A 10809-nucleotide genomic window follows, 5' to 3' on the forward strand; every position below is an offset into this window, starting at 1 on the left:
TCCTTGGCACTTCAGCCTTCCTGTATATTAGTTGTATACATGTTTGTTTCTTTTCTTCATTGTGTGTGTGTGGGAGGTCAGGGATTGAGTGCCATGCATTTTAGAATCATCGAGCAAAGTGTGTGGCACCAAACCACAACAGACATTATTTGAATGACTGAGTGGATGAATAAATGTATGAATGCATGAATGAATTATTGAATGAATAATATCCTCTTGGGTCTTTTAATCAGATTTTCTAATTGACCATTTCCTGATTGAAAATCTGTACCCAGAGGGAATAATATATAGCCCAGGTAGATTTTACTTGGAGCAAAAAGAGACCTGAAAGCAACAGGGAGAATAGGAGGACGGAAAAGGGAAGAGGACTGGAATGGAACTGCATGAAATTTGATGGAGGCCACACTTCTTTTCTCAGTTCTAACCCAGCTATAATTACATGAGCTTGGGCAATTACTCAACAAAAAGAACTCAGTAAAAACCACAATGCTCCACTTATCCAGAAGTTAGACTTCTGGTAACCCCAATCTCTTTGACTTGGACAAAACAAAACCTCAAAATGAAAAGAAAAAAACAAAGAATCCCCTCCCCTCAATCACCACATAAAAACAGAACTTAAAGGAAAACCACCTTAGCCTAAAGGAGTGAGTATAAAACCCATGATCTCAGAGCACGATTGCCATCAGGTACCAGCCCACTATTTCCTTTCCTTCCTTCCGTCCTTCTTCCCCAAATATTTATTGAGCACCTACTATGTGCCAAACACAAGGCTGCTGCTAGGGCTAAAGCAGTAAATAGCAAAGATGTGTCCCTATTCTCAGGGAACTTTCTCCTTCCTTCCTGCTTCGTGACTTCCTGCCCTCCTGCTGACTTACCTTCTTTTCTTGCAAGCATCTCTTACCTGTTTATAGTAAGAAAAGGCAACAGATTCTGATATCAGACTCTTTGAGTTCAATTCCTGACTCTGCCACTTAATTTCTCTCTTCCTCAAAATTTGAAAGCTCTAAGTTAAAGTCTGACCAGGTATGAGAAGTCATTAGGAAAGTGTATTAATGAGAAGGCTAAAAGGCTAATTCCAATGTAACCCTGATATTTGGGGGTGGCTAGCAATCTGAATCTGTGCCAGCAAGCCCAGTGTACATTCTTGATAACCTATAATTAAGTCATTGCCCCTTTCTCCACAAACTGGTCTTGCAAGACCTATTACCTAAATGCTCACATTTCACAGAGGCCATAAACTATGACATAGCCCCTGGAGGGGGTTTATCACAGCCTGGCGCCAGGCCAGGCCCTTAGGTATGGTCTCAAGACCCCAAATACCTGGGGCTTTTTGCAAAGCTCGTGAAAGATCCAGAAGTCCCATTCTATATTTGGGGGGACAAAACAGCAAAAGGAGATAAAAGAGGGGCTTCCACCATATTGGTTTGCTCAGAATTTGAGAGGCGACCTCCTCTGAGTCTGCAGGCATAATAAAGCTATGTAACTCCATTTCTCTAAGCGTTGCTTCATTTTTCTCTGGTCTTCTATAGCACTAAAAGAGGAGAACAACTAGAGACCTAGGATGGAAGAGGCTCTCGCATTTTGACCCATATGCCCTTGTGCAGGTCACATGACCTCTCTGGCCCTCAATCCCTCCATCTACAAGGTGCAACTACAGTAGGCCCCCTCATGTGCAGTTTCACTTTCTATTGTTTCAGTAATCCATGGTCAACTGTGGTGTAAAAATATTAAATGAAAAATTCCAGAAATAAACAACTTATAAGTTTTAAATTGTGCACCATTCTGAGTAGCAGGATGAAATTTCATGGTGTCCCACCCAGGACATGGATCATCCTTTTGTCTATATCTGCTCTGTAGACACTTCTAACCCATCAGTCACTTAGTAACCCTTTTGGTTATAAGATTGACTATAGTGATATCACAGTGCTTATTTTCAAGTCACCCTTATTTTACTTGATAATAGCCCTAAAAAACACAAGGGTAGTGATGCTGGCATTTTAGATATGCCAAAGAGAAGCCATAAAGTGTTTGTATATAGGAAAAAACATAGTGTACATAGAGTTCAGTACTATCCACATCTACTTACCTTCAGGCATCCAATGGAGGTCTTGGAACGGATCCCCCGAAGGCAAAGAGAAACTGCTGTATTGTCCTTTTCTTATTTATTTTTTCCCTGAGGTTTTTTTGCATTTATTTACTTATTTGTATAATTGGTATACAATATTATACCAGTTATATTAGTTTCAGGTATACAATGTAGTGATTCAACATTTTTATACCTTACAATGTGCTCACCCACGAATTCTACTATTGTTCTTTTCAACATTCTATGTCTCTGGGCAACCTTTCAAAGTGATAAGTCAACTAGTATCACTGCCTCAAGTGCTGTGGTATTTGATACAACCAGCAGATGCCACATCTGCCAGCCTACTACAAGCCCTCCAGGGAAAGAGCTCTAAAGATTTAAACAACAACAGGTCTTTTTACTTCCCTGATGAAGAGACTGACTGACTTTCAAGCCAGGAAGAGAGAACTGTGTGCAATTTGATGGGATTCAGAACATCAAAGGCTGTTGAGTTGGTGTTTGGAACAATCTCTCAGGTCAAATCTAATTTTATCTGAGCTGATGTTTCCAAGCTCTGGTAATTGCTCCCAACATAACTGCCAATTGCTTGTTATAAGGCTGTAAGTGCAACTGCTGCGGAGCCTCCAGCAGAGGGTCCGGCAGATGGCTTTTGTCTCGGGTGCTCTGAAGCTAGGGAGCTGGGCTAGCTTTAAATCTTGGGAGCTCTAGGCTGACATAGCAGGAAGGATACTGGACTTGGGGTCAGAGACTCTGTCTTCAAATCTTGGCTCCATCACAGATCCTCAGAGATTTTCCTCCTAAGGGCTTTCTCAGTTGGATTTGACAAATTTGTATACTGGTTTCAGAAGACTGCAAGGGAAGTTTGGGGTTATGGAGCATAGGGTGCTATCTGGGCAGTAGGGGAAGCAACGTTGACAGATACTAGTAGAGGCACCATATGGCATAAGGATTCTGCACACACTCACCTGACGTAGACACAGCATCAGCCTAAAGCAGTGATGGCGAACCTATGACACGCGTGTCAGCACTGACACGCGTAGCCATTTCTGATGACATGCGGCCGCCTTAGCGGCCGCATGCCAAGGATGAAACATTTGCTGCTCCTGAGGATGAAACATTTGTGAAATAATGTTTTTTCCTCAAAGTGACACACTACCCAAGTTATGCTCAGTTTTTTGGCGAAGTTTGACACACCAAGCTCAAAAGGTTGCCCATCACTGGCCTAAAGGTTAGGAGTTGCTGAGAAGTGCAGCAGTGCTGGTGTAGGGCTGACAATATGGCTGGGGATAAAGGGCCTATGGTGGTTAAATTTCTGTGTCAACTTGACTGGATGAGGGGTGCCCAGATATTAGGTCAAAGATGATTCTGGGTGTGTCTGTGAGGGGGGTGAGTTTGACATTTAAATCAGTAGATTGAGTAAAGCAGATTGCTTTTACTATGGCAGTTGAGCCTCATCCCATCAGTTGAAGGTGTGAATAGAACAAAAGGCTGACTCTCCCCCTGAGTGAGAGAGAATTCTCCTGTGTGACTTTCAAACTGGGTCATTTGCTCTTCCTGGTTCTATAGCCTGCTGGCCTTCATCCTTGAATTGGGACATCAGTTCTTCAGATTTTGAACCTGTCAGCCCCCATAATTGCACGTGCAATTATAATTCCTAATAATAAATTTAAAACAATAATTTCCTATTGATTATGATTCTCCTACAGATTTCTCTTCTGTTTCTCTGGAGAACCTGACCATCTCAGGGCACTCTCTGCAGCAGGCTCTCTTGCATTCAGCAAGGTAAGGTGGGGAGAGAAGTTCAAATGAAAAACACAGTCAGAGTCCAAGGCGGCCCCTCACTTGAGAATCTCTTTTGAGTCTGGCAGACTATCTCCCGACCTCTTGCCAGATGCAGAAGGAAGAGGTTCCACCATTAGTCAAGCACAGCAGAGCAGCTTCTAAGTTTCAGAAGACATCCTACTCCTTTATTTATATCTTCTTGTCCAGCTTGATAATAAGGGGTTTTGCACTCTTATCATAGGTATTCTCAGCCCACTCTCCAAGCTCAGAAACAAAAATGGCGGACACTCACCTACTGTCTCCTCCAATCATGAGCATCTCAGATCCCCCTCAAAAACTCTGTGACTCTCATCTGGTACTTGGCTTGTTGAGATGGAGCATCCACAAAGAATGTAGGGATTCCCAAGGGGCTAGTTTCTCAGCCATCCTTGGGATAGTACTGGGCTACAGTCTGAAGGTGTGAGCAAAAATAGTTTTATTAACAGTAAGTAATATTTTGATGTTAATGTGTGTGATTCAATTTGGTTTCTTTTACCCTCTGCCTATCCCTTCATCACCAAAGGAAAGGTTTTCATATATGCTGCACATAGAGTAATGGAACAAAGTGAGCAAAAGAGTCAAATTCAGGGCTTTTGAACTTTTAATTATTTTTTTTTTGTGTGTGTAAATCTACAGAAAATGTAATAACTTTGAATGTCATAGACTTTTATTTTAAGAAGCAGGTGCTTGAAAAGAAAAAAAAAGCTTTGAATTCTAGAAAGCTTAGTTGAAATATCATGAGGTGAAGCTTGAAGAAAGAGGGCAAAGTTTATTTATAAACAATAGATTACAAAGAGGAATCTGAAGAAGAGCTAAATCCTGTCCTAGAAGTAGAAAGAGCAGCTGAGTTTCAGAAGAGAAGGCAGAAGGTTCAAAACATCCTAGCTTCAGAGTGGTCCACATACCAGAAGAGGCCTTGGGGTGGAGTGAGGACAGTCCAGTGGCTACAGCAGTGAGTCCTGGAGGGTCGGGGGCAGATGTCCTAGGCTTGGGAACACCAGCTGCCCCTCCGAGGCAGCCACTCCTTCCGTGGGCCTCTGCTCATGCTAGGAGGGTACATGCCCCAATCTTCATTTCCTCTCATGAACTGAAATATCCTGCATGTGTAGAAAGACAAGGCAAGAGTAGGAAAAACCCTAAAATTAAATGAGCATTCACCTAAATTAAATTAAATGTAAACAACAGTGAATGAATTGCCTTGAATTAGTAAGATTCCATTTTCTACTGTCAGTGGAGATGGAAGTTTGAGACCTAAATTGAGTCATTTAAGAGATGAAGTTTTGTCTTTCTATCCCTGAATTTTTTTTATTACTTTTTATTTTTTAAATACATTTTGATTTATTTCAGAGAGAAAGAGAGAGGGAGAGAGAGAAAGAAACATCAATGATGAGAGAGAATCATGGATTGGCTGCCTCCTACATGCCTCCCACTGGGGATTGAATGAGCCCGAAACCAGGGCATGTGCCCTGACCAGGAATCTAATCGTGCTCTCCTGGTTTATAGGTCAGCGCTCAACCACTGAGCCATGCTGACCAAACTCTATCCCTGATTTTTAAAAAAACATAATATTTATTTCTGTCTTGATGTCAATGGTAGGAACAGGCAGCCTCTGGATTTGTAAATCACAGTTCCCTCCCATCCTCCAGGGGGAAGCTGGTTGAAGACATCTGACAGATTTGAGGCAGTCCTTCAGGAGCCAGCACTGTACATTCACTATTTCCCCTTTTCTTACTGTCGTTGTTCATGTTAATTAGTTACGGTCATTTATTGAGAATTTACATTTCCTAGTCACTAAGTGCTATGCTTAGGTGATTTTGTTTAGGTTGTGTCACACCTGGTCGAAGTAGATGTTATCATCTCTAGTTTATAAATGAGTAAACTGGGGATCATAGAATTTCAGTAATATTTTCAGGATTTCACAACTAGTGGGAGGAAAATGTGGGATTGAAATTCAAGTATCTCTAACTCTAAATCCCTTGCTTGGAGTTGACTTAGTTTTACTGAGCTTAATGGAATTGAATAACATTCAATTGAATAACATTCAAAGTCAGGGCCAGGAGTTTCTGAAGGACCCTTCCCCAAATCCTTCTAATCATTAGAAATTTAATGAATAATGGCCATTTCTTTTGGCCGCCCATCATCTACATCTCTTCCTACGTTGGAGAGATTTCCCACTTTGGGTCTTGGTGGGAGAACTATTTGCAATGGTTTTAGGTGCACACCAGCAAACATCATTTGGTACATGCTGGGATTCAAGGACAAAAGGGTCAGCAGCTTTAGAAGTCACCCATTCTTTCATCGTCTACAGAAAAGTGCTGAGACCTGTATAAGACCTGCTGGGTGCCCTATGGGGTCATGCACCGAGAAAGGGATCTCATCTCCCTTTTGCTCTTTCATTTTATAGGGCAAACTTGAGAGTGATTTTGAAGGTAGCATATAAATATTTGGGAACCAAATCTGAGTTTAACTGGGCCAACTGTTCATGGAGGTGCTGGGAAATGCCAGCTGGCTAGCACCTGGAGACTTTGAAGGAAGTTGAGATCATGAGCAAACTCTCCTCATGGGAAGACTCCAGTCTTAGCTAGCTCATTGCAAGGCACCCTGAGTTTCACAGGTCATTCATTAGATAATCTTGCTTGTCTCCAAAGTCCAGGGGACAGGGGACTCATCAAACATAAGTCTTTCCAGTAAGGGGAAGTTATGGGTCCATATATGAAATATGAAGAAAGGGTTGTTAAACCTCTACTTCCTGGTACAGCCCAGGCAAAATGTCTAACCCAGTTCTCTTCATCCAGGTGATCTCAATTCAAGCAATAGGTTGTTCAGTTCCAACCAATGGACCCCTACATGCAGGTAAGCCCTGTTGTCCACATGCTTCCAGCTGCTGGGCTCAACCAAGCAAGCAGAGACATTTACTGATAAAGAGAAGGACCAAGGGGGAATTAAGTCAGCCAACAGCAAAGCCATGTCCCTGTCTTCCCACCCCCGATCAGAACCCAGGGATCCCCTAATGGGTACTTCAACACATTGACATACATTCCACTCTATGCCACATGCCCATTATCCCCATACTGCCACGTCCCACAAGGATACACAGGACAGAATTCCATAGAGATTGTAGAGACCACAGGGCCACTGCCAGCTGCTGGTTGCCATCTCAAGTTGCATTCACTCCCACTTCAGCTTCCCGGTGCCTAGGATCTTTGCCAGCACAGAGACCTAAAATTGTGGTTTTCCTTCCATGAGATCTTCTTACTGGGATGCCCCCTGCAGCCAGCAGGAGTTTTCCAATTGATATGTTGGCACATTTCCCTAGAATGAAAGAACATTACCATAATCCAGCTAAAGGGGTCCAGCTGGCAGCTTCCTACACTCAGGAGATTAGTATACCCAGTAATGTTTGGGGTCTTCCCTTGTTTATCAGTGCACATGATGGCAACATCTCTATCATCGGAGGTTAGTTTTGCCTATTCTTGAACTCTTCTATGTCTGGCTTCCTTTGCTCAGCACAATATCTTTGGGATCCACCCAAGTTATTTTCTGTATCTGCAGCTTGCTCCTTTCTCTGGCTGAGTAATATTCTATTGTATGAACATATTGTAAATCTGTTATCCAGTCTCCTGCTAATGGATACAAGGTCTGTCTTCCAGTTTTTGGTCATTCCAAATAAAACTGATATGAACATTCTTGTACAAGTGATTAGTTGGGTTTTTGGGTTTTTTTGTGTGTTTTTTGTGGACACATGTTTGTATTTCCTGTTGGCATAAAGCTTGGAATGAAATTGTTGGGTCATGAGTTAGATGTGTGTTTAATTTCACTAAGCTCTTTTTCTGCTAAACTTACCCAGAGTTGGTTTGTTTCTGACGCTTGTAATGAACACCATTGACACCCCTGGCATGATGTTCACTAGTATTACTTCTGCGTTTTTATTGAGCCACAGAAAATGTCGGGTACTCAGCGAGGTGTGGGTGATACAGAGGTGAAAAAACAAGTTTTGTTTTGAAAAGGAGCTATCAGACCTGGGACAACACAACTGCAGATAGAGGTGTTAAAAAATGTAAGGGACCCATGGGAGGGGCTGGCAGATAGAGGAAATGCTCATTGGTTCAGAGGAGGGAACCTGTCTGGGACCTCAGGTGTCCACTCGAGGCTCCCAAAGATGAGGAGCTGGAAATCCTCATTGAAGAGCAGCTCCGATTCATGAAATAGATGTCATGTGCATCATAGAGCATCTGTTCCATGGAACAGTCTATGGTCATTAAAACTATAATCAGAAAAACTGCATAAACACTTGAAAAATAGTGTACTAGTAACAATGCAGACTAAAACCACCTCCACCATGATTATTAGTATGCAAACTCTATACTTTTGAATGTGGAATGGAAGGAAGGGAGGAGATAAAAACAAAGGTTGTGTTCTGCAGTGTGATTCTGGGTGAATTCTCTTTTTCATTTCCATTTTCTTTTAAATTCTTTTTTGTTTTTTTTGTTTTGTTTTGTTAAAACAACATTTTTAAAGCAATAGGGGTTGGGAAGGAGATGGGGATTCCTAGCCAGGAAAACAACCTTGTCACAGACTTCGGATGTGGAAGGAGTTTGTTTGTGAGCTGGGATTTCTACCCTGGAGGTTTAGTGTTGAATGGTTGTGCTTGGATGGCACAACTAAAACAGGGCTGTTGTGACTGAGTGTGCCAGTGGCACAACGTAGGCCAGCAGCCCACTCCTTGACTTAGAGAAAGAGGTGTTAGTGTCTTAGCAGGACCTTTCACCTGAGAGGTGCGGGAGAAAGCGAGGGGCTTTGGGACTCAAGGGTGGATGGTATTTGGTGGGCGAGTCTCTGTGGTGCGGTGTTTGGGTGAGAAGAATGTGACCAGAATCAACAATCTTTGCTCCAGTGGTTGTAGCAGCAGCAGTCACACCTCTGCCCAGCAATGCTGACCCAGCACCACTTTTTTCCAGAAAAACTGAGAAGTGGGCAGCTTTCTATCCAGCAGCCAAGACAGCTGTTTTCCTTTTACTTCAATTGACCCCACACTGTTCACATAGACTCACTCCCAGTCCCAGCATCCCATGGCACCACCACTGAGATTCAGCAACAGCGCCCTCATGTGAGTGCTCCTTTAGGGGTGCCCGGCTGCAGACCAGACCAAAGACATAAGCGACTTGCTCCAAATGAATGACTGGCCAGCAGAGGCTGTGAGGCTCTCTCATTTTCCTCAGAGAGCAACCCTGAGGGTGAGATGGGGCAGAATGTCAAGGAGTCTCAAGTTCTGGAGCAACCTTACATTTTAGGACTCACATATCTGATCATGACTCAATTCCCTGCTTCTGTCCCCAGGAATCCCAACCTGTGATTATCCATGAGGCTGCATCGGTGTCAATCGGTTCTGTAGTTTACAACTGTAATTACCCAAGGGGATCAAAACTAACAAGAGGAACTCCTGAACCATCACAGAACATCAGTGACCTTGAAGGAGGCAGCAGTCAGCAAAGAGCAGCCTCTGTGTGGATAGAGAGGAAGGCTGCAGTGCTGGCTGTAGGGTGTGGATCTAAGGTCTACTAACCAGAAGTGAGTAGTCCTCTAAACTAAAGGATGGGGCTTGGTTTTCCCTATGCTCTTCCTTGAGCCACTGATTGCAGCATCATTTGCTTCATTCCCTTGAAGATAAAGACTCTTGAATGTAATGTGTTGAGAGAGGCTCAGATTACTTTCCAGCTCTCCAACTTACTACCTGCCTTTGGTATTTAGTAACCTCTCTGTAACTGTTTATTAAGCCATCAAATGAGAATAATATTGCTGGTGTAAGTTTGTTATAAAAATTCAATAAAATAAAGCATGTCAAATGCCTGTAACAGAGCCCGCCACATGGTAGGTGCCCAACAAAGTTGGTTTCGTTTTCTTGACTTGGACAAGGCAGTATGGGCACTGCTAAGCTGGCCTTTTTCCTCTTGGAAGTCTTTCAAAGCATTCGCTGCAGAAGGAAGCACTTGGAGGCCACAGCAGCTTTTAGACCCAAATCAAGGATTTGGGGAAGCCCTTCATGGAGTTGCTTTATTCACTGAGACTCATAGTGACTTGGAAAGAGTGACCTAAGGTATTTATTGGCACCCCAATTCTACTGAGGGAACAATAAGCCTTTTGAAGGCTGTCATGTGCTGTGGACACCAAGTGGCAGACAAACAGGTGTACAGCCATCCTGTCCTTGCCCAAAAAGGATTCTGCTTCCTGGATACAGAAAAAGTCCAGGAAAGAAACCACAGAAGCATGAGTTTCAAGACTCTTTTTCCAGAGCCAACATTGGGTCACAATGGGAAAGAATGTTTTCTATTGTTGTTGTTGTTTTAATAGACTTTATTTTTTGGAGCAGCTTTAGGTTGTGAGAGGAAGGCACAGAGTCCCCATATACCCTGTGTTCCCCTCCCCACACACATATATGCAAAGTTTCCCCCACTATCAACATGGCAACCATAATGGTGTATTTGTCACCCTGATGAATTTACATTGACATGTCATTATCATCCAAAGTCCACAGTTTATATTAGGGTTCACTCCTGAGGTTGTTAATTCTATGAGTTTAAACAATGTATATAGACATATATCCACCATTATAGTGTCACTAGCAGTTGGTACACAGATTCATGCACATTGAAAGGAAATTAATTAGAAGAAATCTATATATAAAAAGAGTAATATGCAAATCAACCGAATGGTGGAACGACCGCTTGACCAGTCGCTATGAGGTGCACTGACCACCTCTTGGTCCCTCCCCCTAGCTGGCAGACTCCGATCACCCAATGGTGAATGGGGAATTGGGGGTGGGTGGCAGCAGGGGGCAGGGCCGGCAGCTCAGAGAGATGGCCCTGATGACAGCCAGGCCTAGGGACCGTACCTGTGCATGAATT

At 43.1% G+C, this 10809-nt stretch overlaps 2 long non-coding RNA genes across 3 annotated transcripts in view; one reads left to right on the forward strand and one right to left on the reverse strand.

Annotated features, from left to right (window-relative positions):
- The window catches only part of LOC114227049 (uncharacterized), a 48609-nt gene extending 46393 nt beyond the window's left edge, over window positions 1-2216 (reverse strand). Inside the window, exon 1 of the long non-coding RNA XR_003613137.2 lies at window positions 2087-2216. This is a non-coding gene — a long non-coding RNA (uncharacterized LOC114227049). The remainder of the gene's footprint in view (window positions 1-2086) is intronic.
- A 154-nt stretch (window positions 2217-2370) lies between these two features.
- Window positions 2371-9754, forward strand: LOC114227048 (uncharacterized). Of its 2 annotated transcripts, XR_003613136.2 has the most exons (5): window positions 2371-2601; window positions 3793-3868; window positions 6703-6760; window positions 9031-9141; window positions 9245-9754. It is a non-coding gene; the product is annotated as an uncharacterized LOC114227048 (long non-coding RNA). The 2 variants fall into 2 exon arrangements; XR_003613135.2 differs by lacking the exon at window positions 9031-9141.
- The last annotated feature ends 1055 nt before the right edge of the window (window positions 9755-10809 follow it).

Source organism: Eptesicus fuscus, chromosome 20, assembly GCF_027574615.1.
Source record: "Eptesicus fuscus isolate TK198812 chromosome 20, DD_ASM_mEF_20220401, whole genome shotgun sequence".
Lineage (NCBI taxonomy): Eukaryota > Metazoa > Chordata > Mammalia > Chiroptera > Vespertilionidae > Eptesicus > Eptesicus fuscus.